Here is a 21,073-nt window from a genome sequence, read left to right as displayed (position 1 = left end):
TGCCTTCTGCCAAAGTGGTGAGTGTTGCAGCATGGAGAGTGCCAGGCTACAACTCCAAACATCTATTTGTCTACACTGGCAGAAGAGTGTCTCTGTCATCACTCTGCTCATTTGCCTCAGCAAATCTAGAGTTATCATTATCTTGCCAAAATTGCGACATTCTTACTTCCTTGATTACCTGTAATACTGCAAATAGAGGTACTAGTGTATGTCCTCTGTGATGTTTTTGTGATTTGCATACCCGGCCGTTAGTAATAGCCCAGAGACCAGCGATTTAGTTCAAATACTAGGGAATTCCAAGGAGCTGAAATGAAGGCCTTATTTAAGATTACTGAATTCCGTTCTAGGAATAACCCAGAAGACAGACTTTTTTCACTGTTTTTCTTCTGGTTTCCCAGGCATTTTCAGTTTAGTTGAATGTAAGGATAGACTAGATTTTAGAGAATGCTATGTACCAGACCATTTTAAGGCAGCTTCCAGGACCAGATGCAAACTAGGCACTAGTGATTTACAGTTCCCATAGACATGAGTGTAACATCTAAAACTGAAAATGTCTCCAACACTTTTACCTCATTTACAATATTAAGGAAACAGAATAGGTTATTTTTATTATATAACAAAATGAAAATTTGGTGTCACTCCATTTAATCTTGACCATGCCTGATCCAGGAATGTGCCTCAACATGGCTGCCTGCCTTTAAGCACCTAAACAATCCTACTGGATCCAGATATTATCTGAAATGTGTCCCAAAGCTCATCCTAAATGCTCTCTAGGTTCATGTGTCATAACTGACAAAAGGAAAAAATAACAAGCAAATCAAGATAAATCCCTAAATCATCACATTCTAAGAACTGAAATAAACCAAATAAATCAATTTGTTGCCAAAAGTATATATGTTTTTAAACACAACAAAACCCCAGAACATCCTCTTATGGAATATATCCCAATCTTGAATATTTACTTTCCGTTTGTTTAATAACAGGAAAAGGTTTGTAGTTCTTTTGTTGAGTTTTACATGTCAGCATCTTAATATTCCTATGGTATTCTTAAAACTTCTACCAGGAAAAAAAACAGTGCCATGGCCTATACTAGGAAATGTTCTGTTTATTTTAAATGCATTTATGAGCACACAAAGGCAAACAATTACCTATCATAAACCAAGGGAGCAACTTATAATGGCTTGGTGTCTCATTTGTACTTCTTTATATAGTTCCTTGGCTCATTTGTCCCTGCCCTTCCTGTGTTCTGTTCATTACCTCTCCCTGTACCTTTTGAACTCCAGCGTAGATTAAATCCTTTTTTTCATTTCCCCATTACCTGCTGGGGTCTGCTTCTTTTGGTGTCTCAGCCATAACGAACATTGGGCTAAAAGTTTATCATACATCTGTTACTAGGTCCACAGGACAAGGATTGTCACTAGCATGAAGAAGGGAATCCGAAAACTGAAAGGCTGCTTTTTAAGTACATGGCCCTTAGACTAGACCCTGAAAGAAAGAATGACAAACAGCTTTCAAAGATCATTAGACTTCTTACAAAAATACTTTAACTTATTTTAACCTTGCCTATTCTGTTGTGGCAACTGCAGTAACTACAGCAAATTTTGGCCTAATCATGTTAAAAAAGTAGGATAGTTCTGCCACTGTTGGATAGACCAAACTATATCAAGTAGGTTAGTTCTCTTCACATAGTTCTAACATGATGTGGGCTTGTTTAAACAATGAGTAAGGTACAAACAGCTAGCAACTGGATTCCTTAGGATTATAACTGTGGGCACAGCACTGTTTGAAATCCAGGCTTCAGATAATAATAATAAAATTAAAAAAAAAAAAAGAAAAGAAAAGGACTCATAAAAGAAGTGCAAACAGTAGGGAAATCTTGTTTCCATCTGTCAAGCTGTGTAAAGGACAGTCATACTGGAAAGAATGGTTAGCTTTAGGGAGGCTACTGGGGCTTGGACATCTTAGGTGCTTGAAGTAGTTGGGGGAGGATGTGTGATCTTCATCCGGTTGTTCTGCACCTTCACTAACTTAGCTACACAACGCATCTCTGGCACAGACACCAAAGTTTCAGAGGTAAACATCAGGCTCAGACACCCAGGCTTCATTGATCATACCTATCTCCTGATTATTGTCATTAAAATGAGATTCAGCAGCAAACTAGGATCATTACTATCCCTTTGAAAATGACTGGACTCACATCCATTGAACAAAAAACCCAATGCTGTTGTTCTGAGATAGTTTACCAATAGTTAGTTCATCTAGGAGCACCTTTCATAACTGGGATGACTGTGACCAGTTATCACTAGAAGGGGTAGGTCAAGCATGGCCTTTTAAAACTGCATGCTAATACAGGCGTGCTACTTCAGCTAAAGTAGTCTTTATAGGAAGATACTAAGTCTATCAAATGGCATGTAAACATTATTTAGTAGCAAGGGCTCTGTAAGCAAGACATGATTTGGAAATCTGGGGGCGAAAAAGAAGGAGGTAGCCCAGAAAGACTTTCTACATTATGCTAAGAATTGAAAAACGTAAGCATATTAACCCTGATCATAAGCATGGTCACTGAAAGAAGTGACTGTGTTAGTATGAACATATTAATGAGATATTAACAATATGAGCAAACTAAAGAGGTTGGCACAGGACAGAACTGGTTGGTCAGAACTTTTCCGAGTGGTACAACCAGTCAATGGTGCTTCCCATCTCAGATGATGCGCTGCAGGTTGAAAATGACCTCTGCTAACCTGTTGAAAGAGTGGCATCTTATGTGGCACTTGGAAATGGATGAACTAACACAGAAGCTACCACATTACAGAAGGCTTTGTTTTCATTGCTCATAATGCAGGCTTTTACACCTAGGAATAAGTAACTGTTGGAACTATTCTGAAGTAAAAAGAGAAGACTAAGCACTTTATTATTACCATGATGTAACTGTGCTATTATCCAAGCCCACACTTGGAGCTGACCTTGGTGTGTTTAACTCAAGGCTAAACCGGAGTGCTTAGTCTTCACTGTGCTTTTACCTCAGGATTGCTTCTGCATGTTAGTTGCCACGAAGCAAAAATCAGAGCTTTTTCAGCAGCCAAGTTGAGGCCTTACTGTGTGTTTCTGCGAGGTTGTTTTCACACATGATAAAATTTACAACAAGCTACAATTCTTTTGCTCCTTATATAAATGCAGAAGAGAGGCATGTGGCCCAGCAATATGGGTGGCTGCATTTGAATATGAACAATCTTGTCATCGCACTGCAGCATGTTATGAAACCTGCTGTGCAATTTATGACATGATTGGATTTCATATCACAAGGGAAGAAGCTGATTAACAGTCACACGACTACTAGATATTGGTATTCAGATTTGTAAAACAATACATGCCAACATGCAAATCATACACATCTACTTGAATGTCCCAGCAAAATTATACATAAACACCCCTTTTCTCATATCCTTTCCCTGACCATAGCAGATAAAAATTACACACACATTTTACTGATCTAAATTGTATTGGCTTTCAACATTTTTTGTATTTCATATAAGTGATTTCCATTCTGTTGTGTCCTGAAACATTAGAGAAAAATGAGGGATATTTGAATTGTTTAACACCTTCAACCTGTCACAGATGGAAAACTCCAGCTATAGATGAATATGTTCCATTCATTGTATTACACCCACCAGGTCCCGTAGGAGAACCACAATTCCGCTAAATGCCTTTAGGGCACTGGATTATGTATTTGGAACTTGGATTGGGAAAATCACTTGTAACCAGAGAGCACCCTGATGAATACACCTCTGAGAAGGCTCACATGCGTGCTTTTTAAAGTGTTTAAGGTCTGGAACAACTTACACATACTCAATTTGTTCTAGATAGAATTGTATGAATTTAATATATAGGCTGCCTAGAACAATGGGATAAAACTTCCTGGTTTGTCACATCATTGTCCACCCGGGGTGAACAGAGAATCATTGTGTGCTAATACATAGAACGCAATCATTTGGAGAATGATAATAGAATAATATTGTGAGCGGACAGCCTCCAAGACACATGTAGTTCATATTTGCATTTTGCCTATGTTCATATTACGTGCAAGTTGCTGTCAGGGGGTAACTGCAATTTTGGACCCTAATTCTGCAGTCATACAAAGAGATATTAGTTACATTTAACAGACAGCAGTCAGGTAATGACATCTGAACTTCACTACCTATATTACTGATGGCTGAAAACATAATTTTCTTTAGCCTTCAGATATAAATTTCTGCGCTTACTTCTAAAGAATGTTACAGTTTAAACCACGCATGCTTTCTTTACTCTCTTACCAGATCCTAGAGGTGTCTCATACGTTTTCCCTGAAAACTGCTTCTTTAGCTTTCTTTTCACCTTGAGGTGTAAGTTTTCCAATTGGTATTGTTTACTGATATAAGCATTTTAGTTATGACTATCTTTGTAAAAAATGTTTTTTCTGTAACTTTTGAATTGTGGTATAAAAAGCTACATATTTCTGTCTCAGTAACATAAGGGTTCTCATTCTTAATGTTCTTCATTCACTTAGCTTATAATAGCTACTTGTGTCTTGCCTTAACCTTTTCTAGGGCAGGGACTGTTTTCAAATGGAGCCATAGAGCAGCAAAGTAAAAGCTTGTTCCTGCTTGAATCCTTAACACTGCTTTAATGCAAATATTGTGGCAATAATTTTTTAACGCTGAAGTTACTCAGTGGAAAGTCTCACAGGTCCCAAATTAGCAAAACCTTTGTAAAGTTCATATTATTAATCCATAGAATTTATAACAAAGGTGTTGAAATCACTTACGCTGTTGCTGACTCATTTCCCCCACGGGATAGCTGATGACCTCAGAAATACCCTCACAGAAGTTCAGGGCACATCGTTGCCATCTGCATCATAAAGAACATACTGAACTCTCAACTCTAGTTCATCCTAAAATTTTTGCCCCATATACCTCACTGCATTGCAAACCCGAGTCTATTTTAAATGCCATTTTCTTTTATAATCTGTTCTGACTCAGATGCTAAGTTAGTATGGTATGCACAAACTATCTGTATCACTGTGAATTTATCTTGCCAAGAGAAGTTAAATGGTTACATATTAAAAAGATTTTATAAGCATGATATGCCACAGTAAACATTAGTAAAAGCTGTTCTAAAACTATTTCTGTCTTTTGTTGAGAAACAAATTATTGAGGCTTGAAGGGGAAGACTGCTTAGTAAAAGGAAGGAGAATTCCACATACTGAGGTTTTAAAGGAACTCTGGTTTGCTGATTAAGTGCTTTCTACAAAAATGCAACTAATGTTTCCTTCTTTTTTAATTTTTACATCAGGCCCAACTGCCAGTAAATGACTTTCTTTACTGTGGGTGGAGGCTTATTTTTAGTCACAAGTACAGTATAGATTAAGACAGCAGGCTGAAAATCAAGGCGTCTGCATGCTGAATAAACTGCCACACACTTGAACTCTTGGTGTCAATTCATTCACCTCACTGTGGCTCAGATTAACTTTCTGTTAGAAACAACTTTTCAGGAGCCATCTGCCAAGGCTGTAAAGCTGCCTTACCTTATCTTTCTGAAAGCATCTTTTGGTTTTTAAGCTTCATGCCTTTGATTTTACTGGGTTTGAATTCTGGAGCTGGAATTTCATCTTCTTGTCTATAAACTTGCCTGTCAATCTAACAGCAGAACTGCTTGGCTACTAGTATTATTCCCGTTAGAAGTCTGATGAGTGGTGGGCACTATAACCACGCTGCCCTTTTAAAACAAAAATATCGGTCTCGATGTGTGGTAGATAAACTTGTTCAAAACAAGTCTCTCACCAAATGTTTACCATCACCAGATGACAACCTGGTAACCACCTGGTAAAAGACAGAATTAGATTTTTTAGAGGCCTGCTGGGCAGGTTTTTTTCTGAGCAGGTTATCACCTTATTCTAAATTGAGAGGCCCAAGAAATGCAGCTTTGAAATGGACGATTTTCCTTTGCTCTTGGAGGTATTTGTGTCCACCAATACTGTTTACCAAACTATAGTTTATGCTGAGCTACTACTTTTACCTCCTGTTCCCATCTTGTTGAATCAACATGCGAGTAGAGAAAGTAATTCTGATAAGGTCAGCATAAAGTTTTCGTTACCTTACTAAGGAACAGAACATTCTCTGTAATGTCATCTAGCTTTCAGAAGTGTTGAAAGACTAAATTGGTTAATGCTTGAGAAGTTCCCTGAGATCCATACATAATCTCTGGTAAATATGCTGTTTGGTTTAAATTAAGTGCAAGTCTACTCTGAAAATTAGCATGCGCACAGCGCTGCTTCTTCAGTAGAGTTGTACTTTGTTCGTATCAGCTGACCAGTTTAAAAACTTGTTTTTTTCACTCCTCCTCATACTGTAGAGTTAACACAACTCCAAGTGAGTGAACTGCTGATTACAGTTCATCTCCTGAAACTTCAAATAGAATTGTTTACTGACTTTCAATCGATTACATCTATACAAAGTCATTGTAAGTGGCAGGTAGGTCACTGAGGGCATGGTTTGCTGATACCAGGCATAGCATCGATGAATTTGAGGGCCTAATCTGACCTCTAGAACTTTATACGTTTGGACACATGCAAGGAACCTGAAAGACTCTTATCTTGTGTTCCAGAACCGAAGCTAAATTTGCCAGGCTTGTAGTTAGCAAAAAAATGTTTCTGCAATGTCTGTAGTCAATATAACTTCTTAAACACATAAATCTACGTGCCTGTTGTCCTCAAACACATGATAAAGTCATACGCATGTATCAGTCCTTACTGCTTGCTACGGAAATCATACAAAGTAAATACTCATGGATTCTTGCAAAAATCTTAGGGTTTGAGAGTGCTGGGTATATTAATGGCATGGTTATCCAATGGCAGCCTGATGTCAGTATTGTATATTAATGGCAAGTCTTGGGACTACAAACTATTAACACAACTCATTGCAAGACTGTAGCACGATTGCATCAATTCTTGCAATGGGTGTATGAATCCCTTGAGTCAACACTGTCTGATTAAAAATGACTTGTGGTTGGATTTGAATACTTGGAATAAATAAACAGCAACTGACTATTATGCAAGGTCTATACACTTTCCCCATAGACTTACACAAAAATGCCACATTTCTGACACCTTTCCAGCAGGCTATTTAGAGGCACCATGGCCCAGGCAGACAGGATGCTAGACTACAAATATGAGTACTGGGTCCTGTTCCCCATTCTGACAGGCACTTGGCAAATAACACCTCACTTACTTATTTGCAAAACAGAATGAAGCCACTTACATACCACTCCACTTACTTTGATATTAATAGAGAATGGTACTGTTATTTAAGACTTATTATTTCTTATAATTCCTTTTAAAAATCCTTTAAAAGTAATTATTTTAGAAAAATTCATTTTAAAAATGATTATGTATTCATAGGAATAGTAGCATCTATCTAAATGCAAATTTACTCCTTCATCCTATTAAGTATCTATAATGCATATTTAAAATCTCCATAAACCTCCTTACTCCGTAAGGAATATTCTGGTCTCATAGGCAAGCAGCAGGAATTTGAAAAGGCTTTCTAACGCACACTCATGGTCCGTATGCAGGCTGCAGCAAATTGGAAAGACCCAGAAAAAGTGGATTAAAGTAAAACTGCTCTTAAGGACAGCATTTAACTGTTCCTTCACCTCTACAACTCCAAACCAGCAGTAATGGGAGAAGTTCAGATTCTGAACCACAGAAAAGCCTGCTCCATGAGATCTGATAAAATGGGAGCCTTGTATTTGTCCATGTAACATCAATTCTAGAGGGTCTTAGGACCATCATTTGTTTACATCACTGAGGAATTATTCTATCAATTCAAACATGACAGGTATTCACACAAAATTAATTCCTTGCTTCTGCCTTCTATAGTTTCTGATTTTACATTACAAGTGACATTGAATCAGTACAGAGAGATGAAATGAACCCATGCTCTGTTAATCAAAATTTTCCCATGTAAGAACGCACATATTTTTATGGATGGCAAATTTAAGTACAAGTATCCTCTAACGTGCCAGAAAAATAGTTAGGAATTGCTAAGCTGTATCAGACTCCTGCTCTTTTTAATCTGGTAGTATGTATTTCAGTATGACCTTTCCTCCTGCTTCAGAGGAAGGTGTGAAAAAACAATGTAAAATGTTGCATTTCTACAAAAGCTATTGTCTTTGCTGAAATGAAAGCACAGCTGTGGAAAAAATACATGTGTTATGCTGAGTAAAGACCTAAACTTCATGGGTTTGAGCTCATTCTCAAGAGGTAATGCCTTTCTCAACACGCAACTGAAATAGCCAGGTGATGTTAGGTTTCAGAGGAAAGACATCCTCCCCTGGAGAGCAGCTCTGAAGCCGTGGGTACAGCAGCACAGGGGTCCCCATTCCGACTTGTCATACACACTGAGAGGGGTTTGGGAACTGCGATCTGAGACTCCCAGTGCCAGCCCTGCTTCTCTGCTACTTACACATGGGCAATCTTTTCAGAGGTGTGCAAAATAACCACAGGCATGATACTGCTGAAAGGCTAAATGTTATTCAGGTTATCTCTATCTCTCATTTTTTAAATAAGAGGTTGAGGATTAGGAACGGTCTGGAGCTCATCATTGTAATTTAGACGTCTGCATACAATATCCATGTAGATAATCTCACCAGTGTTTCTTCACATACCAGAACTTCAAGGCAAATTCAACTGTTTAGTCTCTGTCACATTGCTGCAAAGTTAAATAACATCACTCTACATAAATAACTTAAATATATATACTTTACCTACAATATAACAACTTTATTTGCACCACAGAATACCTAGATTCAGGCTGCTAACTGTTATTTGAAAAGAAGAATTAAAAGTGTGATCTATGTTACATTTCTGTGAGGCAGTATGTATTCAGAATTAGCAGATTCTAATTATCAGTGAAGAAAGGAGGTAGTGGATATCAACTTGTTTCATAAGAAAAACAGGAGTCTGCTATATCTTATCATTGTATAGCCAAAACAAAAAGGAGGTGCCATTGTACTAGCTTTCTTCAGAGATACTCCACTGCTATCTGTCTAGTGCCATTGAACAAAAAGATCCAATGTCATTTGGGTCGGACTGTGCTATACAATATTTTGGTGACATTATCAGGACATGTAACTCTATGGAAGCCCAGGGGGTTCATAATTTACTACCTAATTGCAACCACTTTTGGGAGAAGAATTTCCAGTAGCAGTTAGTTCAGACTGGCAATAATCAAGGCGAGTCTTCCAGGAAGAAGGGAAGCTTCACTTCATCAACTGCAATGGAAAATAAAGGCAGACACAGTAGAATGAATATTTTTTAAATGGCTGGGAACAATGTTAATATAATTAATTCTAAGAGTGTTTTTTCACATGAGTGGCCAGAATCTTCATTTCATGAAACTCGTGCTACAAAGTTTACAACCATAAAAAGAGGTGAAAGGGGTAAAATGGACTGTTAGCCCACACAGAATTGTTTTCTTCAGTAAAATTGCTAGCATTTTATTTACTCTATCTTTAGGTCTGTACTGAGCATTAATATTAAGCATGTCCTCAACCTAAACGTTCTGATGATCCTAAAGTAAATTCCTCTCTTCTGTTAACATTGAGAGAATTATAGAGAACTTTGGGTTTGAAAGCAAACCCTACCTGAACCATCTCCCAGTCTGCCTTCATGCAATGTTTTAAACTTCTTTCACAGCTAGAAAGTCTGCAACTGCATATTTCTTTGATCTGAGTTGCTGAACTTCCCATAAAGCAAGAATGATAACCTGTAAAATAACTCAACAATTTGGTGTTTCTCAAGCTTTTTAGAATTTTTTCCCTTCTTTCCTGTAATAATGTGACCCAGGCAGACAGTCACAGCTATTGTCTAAGCTTGCAGCCTTTGGTCTCCTTTACCCTTCCTGGCTCAGAGACATCAATTCACTCTTCACATTGCTGCCAGAAAGGAAAGAGAAATGGGTAGAGAACAAAGAGGGAAAGAAGAGAGACAAACATCAGGAATTCCCTGCAATGTACCACATAAGCACAGGATATACTCCTTACTCCTCCACTGGGGTCTTCCCTAGTTTTGAGAAACACTTTTGTAAGTGAGAGACATCTCGGGAAGATTAAAGTGACTAAGGTTTACCTTAAATACTAGGGTAAATTTGCTTTCAAGATGCCAAGAAATGGAACTTACCATGGAAAAAATATTCTTCATTTATGGCTTTTCAGTATTTCTTAATTTTTTAACCAAAGCTCTTTTTCTTAATTGTGTTCCACTATTTCCAGTTGCATTTGCAAACACACTAACTTGTATCCCTCCCCGTGTGAATGCTTTCTAACATCTTAACATAGACCATTTGGTCATCGTACTTCATTCCCATCACTTTGAAAGCCTGCGAAGGGCACCTAGGACAAATCTACCACAAGCAGGTCTTCCCATTTGGGAGCTGCACCAAATGTCTACTGTTCATGAACTTCACGTGGCTTTGTCTGGTACTGAGATGAGGTGAAACTTTTGTTGCCTTTTTCAAACACAGGCCTATTGCAGCACTGCAAGGTCCTGTTGCATCAACGTGAGGTTTCAAAATATAGTAAAACCAACTTGGCCCTAGATTATTTATTTATTTGGTACTAATGTCTAAGAGAGCAGCAGCATTACTGACAGAAAGAGGATTCCAAGCATCTGTCCTTAGCTTTCCAGTGACCCTAGGGAAGCAACCCATAATCCACATATTTTAATTGCCACAGGGGTTTGTGGGCTGTGGAGGGGTGGGAATGTGGGCAAGCGTTTTTCTGGAGCTATAATTAATCCTGCTTGTTGTACGTGTGTGATTTATGTGACAGCCTCATCATTGCGGGAATAAAGGAGTTGTTATAAAGAGATGTGGAGGTATATTATTTGAAGGAAGAGGAATATATAGCAATTTCACTGTCTTTAATAAACCATGCATATTGGAAAGGCTCTCTTACAATACAGTACATGCTGCCAAGAGTTATCCTTTAGTTTTCTACAGCCTGAGGATTATTCTAAGAGTGTCCCTAGAGTTTTTGGCTACTGAGATCAGGATTCACCAAGAATTTGAATTAAAGGCTGCAGTAGAAGTCAGACCTTGCTAAATGACACAGACCAGGGCTTCCAGATCTTCTGACAATGGATATAGCAGGACCACATGACCTTTGCTCCTTCCCAGAACACCCTGCTGTCAGATTTTGCCCCATTCTCCCAAAGAAGCACAGAAAGAAAGGAACAAACCATTCTACCACAACTTTTTTTCCACTTTGGCATAGGCAGATAAGATATAACCTGGGTATTATTTCATGCACGAGCTCTTTTGAAACTTAGTCATCTTTTAAAACTGTACTGGATATTTTAAAATTTTCCTGTGCAAACTCTTCAGCTTCATCCAGGATGATTCTGTATCACATTGCAGAATAACTTATGACACTGAAAAAAATTAGCGTACCAGAAGCATTCTTTTGTTGTAAATGTTTATGCACATGCCAACCCACACATTTTGTGTGACCAAAAGCAACTGTTTCCACAGAAGTATGTCATCTGACATCTATATCTTTTTTGCCCCCCGTCGCTTCCTCCTTTTACATACTGATGCTATGAGGTGCTGCCATGCTGAGTCACTCATGTGGTGACAACACACAGCATATTGTTAGTAAACAGGTTTGGCTTACATAAGCGCTTGTAAAAGACTAATTTTAAGTTCTAGGTACACTACTTGACATGGACCAGTTGCAAAAGATAATCCCCTTGTATGGCTAGTCAGAATACAGCAATTTCTTTGCCTGTATTGTTCAGGAGAATAAGATGACTTACATTCTCTGTATTTAAACTGCTGGGTAAAATGTAAAGGAAAGAGATTTGTCATTTTGTTCCCTCGGTTAGCATTCTGCCATCCCCACACATTGCCTCATAGTTCAGGCTGTATTCACGTTACTAATTCGGATGCAAAGCTACCCTTAACACAGTAGCATGCAAATAAATATCATTTGCTCAGACAAGAAATTATTCCATTTCTTCTCCTGTGAAAGCTTAAAAATTGCTATAGAAATTATCTGGCCAATATATAATTATCTATCATCAGCACCAGCTCAGCTATGGTATTATCTGCAGCTTCTAGTATACAGAATTTCAGGGTCCAAATTTGGTGCTAGTGCAAATGTCTATGGTTCCCATGAGAGTCTGGTAAGCTGGTAAATGCAATACTGGCTGTGTTCATTTACAAAAAGGTTTCAGAAATAGTACTGCATTAAATTACAGTAATTCCAGAGCTTAATCCCAATGTTAGAAAATATGCTAATGCTACCAGTGTTGAACCTTGTGTGATGAAGCAGGCGTTATGTTTGCTTTATACAAAAGTTATGTTCCTTGAAAAATATTTCATATTGAACACAAACCAAAATAACTTCCATATACATCAGCAAAACTATTGACTAGTGCAAAGGTAATGAAACATGGACAGAAGCTGTATTTATTGCATAGCACTTTACAGAAAACCAGTTGGTTTTAGTCGTGTTCATATAGAAAAGGACCCAGTCAATTAGTAAGCCCAAGTCAAGTATCTCAGCAAAGAAAGGAATGAATGACTACAGATGCTAAATTAACATGCACCCCTAGAAGTGGCTTTTCCAGGCTAGTGTCTGTAGACGAGTGACTTCACAAACAGCTACTTACAATCTTGCTGCCAGAATCATACCATTCTGTAGGTAAATGGACTTAATTCTCTAGAGATTTGATTTATGTCATATGTATAAACAGAGGAGGAAATAAATGGGTAAAACAAAACCCTAGTAGGATTCCATAAATCCAGCTGTTCTTTTCAAAACCTTGGAGGAATGTGACAGAAGCAGCAGATGATGGAGGCTGTTGATCCTACCTATTACATTTCATGGAACTACTACTTGTGAAAATAAAATAAAAATTCCTTCTGTCTGATATCCCAAGCTACTGGGTGGTTGTGAGGTAGAGTCAGGGTGTTAAATCCAGTGTGTGAGATATCTAGAATCTCTCCGTCAAAGATGTGGCTGCCAGTCACACAAGGAATACAAGAGAACTTATATGCTGTGGTGGTACATGTGCAGCCATTTCCAGGATTAGGCTGAAAATATCCCCCATGCCTCCCCTTATCATTTCAGAAAGCATGCTTGTCAACGCTGGCTCAGACTAAGGGCCAAAAGACAAATTCTTTAACATGAAGGACCCTGTACTCTCCTACCTTGGAGCACCGACTGCAGGAAAGGGTGCTGGCTCAGAGGCAGTATGGATGACAAGAAGTTTCAAATGAATCATGTTTTTGTGGAAGTAGGAAAAATAGCAAATATTTTGTGAAGTAAATGATACTGTTCTCATCTTCATGAACAGAACAGTGACATATAGCCATAAATGCAATGGTACTCCCTTTTCAGTATCTGGAGAGGCTTTTCGTGTTCGGAGCTAGCTGTAAAACAAAGTGAGACTTAATGAGCAGCCACCAAACATTCACAGGCCTCCAAGACAAGGAGTCAGGAATACAAGTCCAGGGAAGAGAGCAGCTTAGCCTACTTAAGATGTTTAGATGTCATCTAGCTGTTTGCTGAAACAACTGAGAGTGAAAATGAATAGTCAAAAGTCAAGACAGGTAGCTGCAGAGAGTTGGTCAGAAACGTGAGTCCAAGCACTTATTTGATCGGTATTTTTAAAGCCAGTTTATCCGAATACTGCTGTGATTTCAGAAGGGTGGCAATAATTCTTCACACTGTGATCCTGCTTACAGATCTGTCTGAGAATGAGTGATTTCCAACTCTTTCTCACTTGATGGCTGGCATGTTGCCTCACCTGTATGTGAGCTCAGGCTCTGCTGTCCCTTCCTCTGATGTCAGGACAGCCTTTTCTCTCGTCGTGAGCAACCAGGCCTTGCCGCTGCCCCATTTATCTTTGCTGACTAATGTGTGGGGAAAGGAGGTGCACAAATTACCTCTCTTTACACAGAAAACAGAAAGGGAATTCTCTTGTGTTGCTGCATTTGAGAGCATTTTTCCCCACTCTGACTGGCTTTCAGACAGAATGTGCAATGTAGCCTCTCTTTCTGAGAAGATGACTCACAATGACTTCTGCTATCATCTGAGGATGTTCAGGCAGAACAAATAGCATGTGACCTGAGGCCAATTACAGCTGGGAATTTGGATTAAAAATAAAAGAGGAATGAGAACATTTGTCACACAACACTCCATCCTTCAAGGAGCAGAAAATTTTCTAACGGGGAATAAAAGCAGCATTTGTTTTTATTAAAAGTGCTTCTGTTTCACCAGGGTTTTCTGACCCTAAGAACACATGTTTTGATGAAGAACAATTCTCCGTCATGAACTTGGCTTAGGGAAGCAATCTGTGAAACAACACAATACACGTTCTGAATGAACACAGCATGAGAAGGTTGTGCCTGCAAAAAGCTGCCTGCACCTTGCACTTCTGAACCAAGTAAAGAGAGCAATCGGATTGAGATTCTTTACAGTAGATATGCATGGTGTTGGCATCCTACTGTCAAACAGGGTCAGAACAAGGAGAAAAATTTACACATTTGTAGTCTGGAACAATTGTTTGGGGAGTGTCCAAACCAGATTTTATAAGGGGATTATCTACTTTGAGTTAACTGTCAGTCAGTTAACCAGAGATGAAATGCTCATGTGTGGATACAAGGTCCAAGCAGTGTTTTGCTCTGAGTGTTCACCTTGTTTTCTGTAGAAGTACTGATGAAGGAGGATATGTTGCCATGTAGGTGACAAGAGTGTGCACACAGTGGGTCACATATTGGAAACAACCATCAGTTTGGGGGGGTTGTTTGGATTTTGGGGGGGTTTGTTTGGTTGGGTTTTGTTATTATTTTTTTTATAATGCCCATTTCTGCATTGCTTATTTCAGAATAGGCACAGGACCATGGCTGACCTTCGTTAAATACGGAGCTGCACAGTGCAGTCAAAAACAGAGAGAGAGGCCACTCTGTTCACTCCGTGCCTTCTGCTGTAACATGGCATCTGCTCTTCAGTTAATTAGTCACCGGCTCCTTCTAGATGGTCAGCTTCTCCAGGCTAGTGCCAAGTGGTTTGATTTGATTCTGCTGTAGTTATACGTTTACCCAATTCTGTATTCCCCAACTGGAGTAATAATCAGACATCAGTACAGTCTGTAAGTGACAAAGTTCTCTTGCTGATAATTTCGTCATTTCTTTATCATCTGGCAGCGAACCACTGCTATCAATTTGGCAGAAATTGAAACAGTGGTATTCTGCTTACAGATTGTCACTCCAGTATTTTGTCTATATGCCCAATCCTACAAAAGCAAGCCAAGGAATTTTGCTAACTCAGCTACAGCACTTCTGCCTTGCAAAGCTCTGTAAACACAAGTTCCCAGAGAAGAAATCCAAGAGCACGTTGTGGCAGGGAAAAATATGTTTTAAATACATTTAGTGAGAATTACTTAAACAGTTCATCAATCAAGTGACAAACAAAAAGTAAGATCTTATTTATAATCCTTCTTTGCTTTGGGTATAGTAAAAGGTTAGTATATGGCAGGAAATTAAAATCATATTTTATTTTTCCACCTGCTTCTTTCTATTATACCTTGGCCAACGGTGTGTAGTCTTAGTACATTCCATAACAGACCTCAGGGCAATGTGGGAGCAATAATGAAACATCATTATATTTTCTGGGAGCAACTGCAAAAGCTGATGGTAAGATGGGAGGCTCACTTCAGCTATAGGTTATTGCACACATATTTCAGCCAGCTGATAACAGGGAAATAGCTATGCTGAAAAACAGATAAACACTGATCCCTTTGATTTGCTTCAGGAACAGATTTCCAAGAGCATCTAGTCAGAAGAATGATTTCTATCTTACAGTTGTATTTTCTTTCTTCTCTTAAGTGTTGAAATCTATCATCTGAATCAAAGAACATCTATGGTGATAAGTAGGCTGAAACCTTCAGCTTCTGCTAAACTAGTCCAGTGTATGTTTCTGTCATATTTTCTGTTACTTCAAAACAGAAATGACATTGAAAACTCAGTAAAATAAAGGATTTGGGGCAAGACTGTATTTTAAATGGTGTCCACTTTTACTCCAGATAAAATGAATAATCAAGTTGTTCTCAGCTGAGCAGAACAGGAATTGGAAGAAGCAGTAAAGAGCGTTTGGGGTCTCGAGGTTAGATGTCGCCATTTAAGGAAAGCAGGGTGGAAGGGTTGGAGAAGGACCTGAACATCACAGTTTGAAACACGGAAATAGAAGAATAGTTCTAGAAGGGGCCACAAGATCTTCTAATCAGTTCTCCTGTTCCAAGACAGGAGCTAGGAGTCTTGAACTATTCCTGATAGAGTGAAGGGAAAAAAATAGAAGTTGGTGGTAGAAGTATCTGAAAGAGTGGCTGCTGTAGAGGAGCATTTGTGTATAACTTCCCTTTTTCTGTATTAGGTTTATTTGCGGTCAAATGTACAAAACTGTGTAACAAGATGCTGTTGTACAATAGCAGGTGTATCCTGTGCTCCTGCAAAATCTCTTGCTTTTATGAGCAAATCTGTGAATTGCACATTCACACAGGTAGTTAAACATACAGTTAGTCAGTTTGTTGTCTCAAAGGTGGGGTTTTGCAGGCTTTGTTGGCAGCTCCAGATGTAAAAACGCTGTTACCGGTGAAATGGAAAAAAACCAACACGTTTAAGCTAAATAAAAGAAACACTTTGATGAAACACAATTAACTTGCAGGTCCTGTTATCACAGGACATTGGTGAGGACATTTACATAGTAAGCTGTTTCCTTCAGTGGATAAACCTTTGCTAACGAGAACAGTATGGACATATATATAGAATAAGTATTTCTGTCTTTGAAAGTAATAACTAAGTAGCTCATTTATAGGGATAAGCATAGTAGCACTGTGGCAGCTGATCATGTGGTGATATCTGTTGCTCAATTCAACCTGTTAAAGGCGTTTTATACTTTCTGCTAAAGGAGCAACTCCCCACATTTGAATACTTGGAACACACTTAAATGAAAAGTCTGCCTTGTAGACCCTTCTCCTTCTGTTCTTGGATGCACACGCTAAAAATTTTCACCTCACCCACCCACAGTTTGCAAACATTGCTGCTTCTTCCAGCCCTGATTGCATATTATCCCCATGGCAAATACAATTGCCTAATAGAAACAAACATTAAGAAAGCTTTTAATGTATTGTTGCTTGTCCTCTAATAATAAATGCAACAGCTGAAAACAAAGAGAACTGTTACCCCGAACAGCCAGTTCTAAGCATCTGATATTTTGGGAGGAGGTCCAGTAACATGCATGGTGCATTTTGAAATGGGCTCCCAGGCAAGACTGGACCATGTTTTTGGAAAGGCAAACTTGAACCTTTTTTCTTGAATATTAAGAGAAATATTATCATCAGATCACACCTGTGTTACAAACTCAATCTGATCCTCTTACAATGATTTCCAGGTGAACGGATTCATAAATTCAAACTTAGGATGGTCTTTGAGAACTTGAACCTGCAATGAACTGCTTTTTTTTTTGCTTTTTTTTTTTTTCCCCTGAAGATACTGAATGCCCTTTACCATCTTCTTGTGCATATAGTGCAAAAGAATGACATAGATCCCCCTCAAAGAAGCTCAGCACTGTGCAGGACTGAGCATATATTCAGTAAAGCGAATCTCAGCTCTTTCAGCAAGGCTGTGTCAAGGCCCCTAGGAAAAGCCAGTGACTACTGTTGCTAGTGAAGTGAACTCACTGCAGCACTTGAGCACCATGAAGGCTCAGAAATGATCTTGTTGACCACATCCCAGTTTGGGGAGAAGTATATACAATCAACTGGATGGGATGTATAATAGAGTAAATTTTTAGATTTTTTCAGACAGATCCAAAATTTCTCATGCCTCAAGTTTCCCCTGCTGGACACAAAATAATTGTGTTCTCGTTATTTTACAAGTCTCATGAATGCGAAGGTGAGAAGGAAAAGAGGAGACCAGAGGAAGAAGGGAAGAGAAAGAGGAGTGAACTAATGCTGTCAGCTTTGCTAGGTTCCATGGATATATGATATTATTTAGCTACAGTAGCAGACTCCTTTAAAATTTCATATATTATGTGAGAGAAAGAAGCCTTCCGTATATGACTGGAAAGAAGATATAGGGTGTCACATTCTTGTGGAGTGTATTATAGGCTATGATTTGTCTCATTTTTATTTAGTCATCTAAAATTCACATCCATAGCCTGTAGAAGGAGCAGCATCTCCAGAGTGCAAGCCCTATCACAGCCTGAAACATCAATCTTTGCAGGAGATTAATGCCACGCTGAACTCCTCCTCCCTTTGTAGAATGAGACTACTCGGATGCTTGGCTTTCAGACGGTCTTAAATTAAGTAATATGGAATCAAGCCATAGTATATGTGCACATGTTTGCCTTGTAAATAATAAAATAGCTAGAGAAAAGGATCTAGAGGGAACCTAGAAATCCATTCAGAAACAGATGCTGACAAAAACAATTTAAAAAAAATCTGAAACTCTTCAGTGTAACTTACACATCCTTTTTTCCTACATAAATGAAGCCCTGATAACTAACCAAGCTATCTTTCCTGTGTCTTGTGCCATAGTTTTTTTCTGCAGTTTTAAGACCATTACTGTCCATTAACTCCTGAAATATCAGAGAGAATGTTAAAAAAAAAAAAAAATCTATTACTTCTCTAAAAGGAAAAGAATGTTATGAAAACAAACTGCGGCTTTTTAGGACTTTTTGCAATTTCCTGAGGCTTTTTCTTGAACTGGGGAACATCAAGTCCTTACTCTCCAGCAATTCGTGGGAACAGTAGACTATGCATGAGAGACTGGTTAGTGTAAGTCTAGTAGAGAGGGAAAGACAGATTAATACAATCGTCTGGTTTCAAAATGTCTTTCGAAAGAGTGCTACTGTCTCTAAAGTATACCCTGGATTTGAAGCATGCATTGTCAGCCAGTGTTGACATCGATATATTTGAAATGCCATCAAGAAAAAACTACAGTGCATGTAATAAGGGCAGGTTTACTACTGGTTTGGGAGGATGGCTCTCCTCACCAAGAAACAGGGTCTTCCTATGGAAAGAAATTCACAGCCTACATGAGAAATGAAATAAGGTGCTTTTCTTTGTATTCCCAGTTCTCCTTCCCTGTCTCCTTTTCATACATCTTAGGACTGTGCCATCAAACTCAAGGCAAGGACACAACAATCTTGGATGGTGGTGGTAAGAGTCAGTTGTCAGCCAAACAGATGTTCTGGCTACCAAGTAGTGCCTGCCTTTTTTAGCAACAGCAACATAATACTGTTGTGTATTGGGATTGTGATTTGCTTTATCCAGATACTCGTGTCATGCAGCAGTGTTACACTGCCAATTATTCTATGGTTTGTAATGGCATATTAGAGCTTTTTCTTGTGCAGGTAAAGCTTCATATCTATGTTTGCTGAACCATACTGTATTGATTCCGGACACTTATTCCAATATCTCAAGATCAGGTTGAATTAAAATCTTATGCTTCAGAACACTTAAGTCTCTGTGATGTGATTTTGAAATGTTCTAAGTGCACCATATATTTTGTTATCCTAGTCATTAAGCAAAAATTCAAAGCAGAATGTACTCAGAAAAATTCTTGTGCATCCCAGCTGGTATGATTTCTCAGTTTGACAGCAAACTATTGAGAAATACTTTTTCATCCATTTTTGCACCTGTAATAGCTTCACCTTTCAATGCTTCACCAGCGTGTTTATATGAATGTTACATTCAATTGTGCAAAGTCATGTCATAGCATATCTACTGCTTCCCTCTTATTCACAAGGCCAATTATTCTGTCAAAAAAAAGGAAATGAAATTAACACAGCATGATTTTACTCTTGACAAAAATATGTGCACTGCTTATTATTTTGCTATTGGCTGGATATTCTAAGATGGACAGTTACATGACAAATCAGTAACCAATCGGGTATTTGAAGCTAGACTAATCTGCAATTCTCCTGGTCCTCTCTTTTTCCTTTAAAAAAGAAAAGAAAAAAAAAAAAAGAAGAAAGAAATTTGTCCTTCTTAAGTCCTTTGAGACCTACTTCTCCGTGATCCATGAGTTCTTAAAGATAATCATGTAATGGTTCAGATTGTTTCAGCTATTTCCTTAAATACTCCAGGGTAAATTTCCTTACAGCTTGCTAATTTGAATATATCTAACCCAGCTGAGCATATTTAACCTATTCTTTTCCTACTTTCTATACTCCAGTTTGTTGCTAATTCTAATTATTCTAAGCATCTGGTAGGAATTGACCTTTTACTGTGAAGACTTAAGCAAAGAAGACATTGAACAATTAATCTTTACTTCATCTTCTGTTATTTCCTCATCTTCCCTTGGTATTACCAGACCCTTGTGATTTCTATCTTTCTGTTATTTTTATTTTAATGTACAGAATCTTTTCTCATCTCCTTTAATGCCTCTTGCAAACTGTAGTTTTCTACTTTAATATTATAACACCAATGAGTATTTCCTATCACGGGTGGCTTTAATAAAGTCTGCACCAACAGAAAAGAAACACTTGATTTTAGAGCCAGTGTGTAGTAGGAAAAAGCTGTTTTGTCAAAGTCAGCTCCAGTGATACGCTCTAGCCCAGTAACTGGATGCTATATTGCTCAGAGAACATATCATTAGATTGTTTCATTTTGGTTTGCTGTTTATTAAACAGATACACTGACCTGAGGTAATCTAGAGCAGTGCTTCTTCACATGTTATCCAGGCACCCCTGCTCTTTTGAGACGTGAGAAAGTAGCTTACAAAACCACTGGGGGGGGGGGGGGGGGAAAGTCGCTCACTTGCAAGCAAACACACAATTAGGGAAATGAAATTTTAAAGGAACAGTCCTAGCTTAGCTTTCTTGTTTGTAAATTACAGTCTTTCTGATGGTGCTTTGTAAGATGGCTGGTGGATTTTTCCTTGAAAAAAGAAACATTTTTAGGAATACTGCAGAAGGTACTGTAACAGGGGGATTAAGAATGAGGCTTAGTATGCAGCTGGCTTTCTGGATG

The 21,073-nt window shown here is 38.4% G+C and overlaps 1 protein-coding gene across 1 annotated transcript in view; it reads right to left on the bottom strand.

Annotated features, from left to right (window-relative positions):
• The window catches only part of TSEN2 (tRNA splicing endonuclease subunit 2), a 43,531-nt gene extending 22,748 nt beyond the window's left edge, over positions 1-20,783 (bottom strand). Inside the window, exon 1 of the mRNA XM_054837819.1 lies at positions 20,744-20,783. The gene's annotated coding sequence lies outside the window, so the exon portion shown is untranslated. The remainder of the gene's footprint in view (positions 1-20,743) is intronic.
• Between the last annotated feature and the right edge of the window lie 290 nt (positions 20,784-21,073).

This window comes from Grus americana, chromosome 11 (assembly GCF_028858705.1).
Source record: "Grus americana isolate bGruAme1 chromosome 11, bGruAme1.mat, whole genome shotgun sequence".
Classification (NCBI taxonomy): Eukaryota; Metazoa; Chordata; class Aves; order Gruiformes; family Gruidae; genus Grus; species Grus americana.
This window is presented reverse-complemented; position numbering and strand designations above follow the sequence as displayed.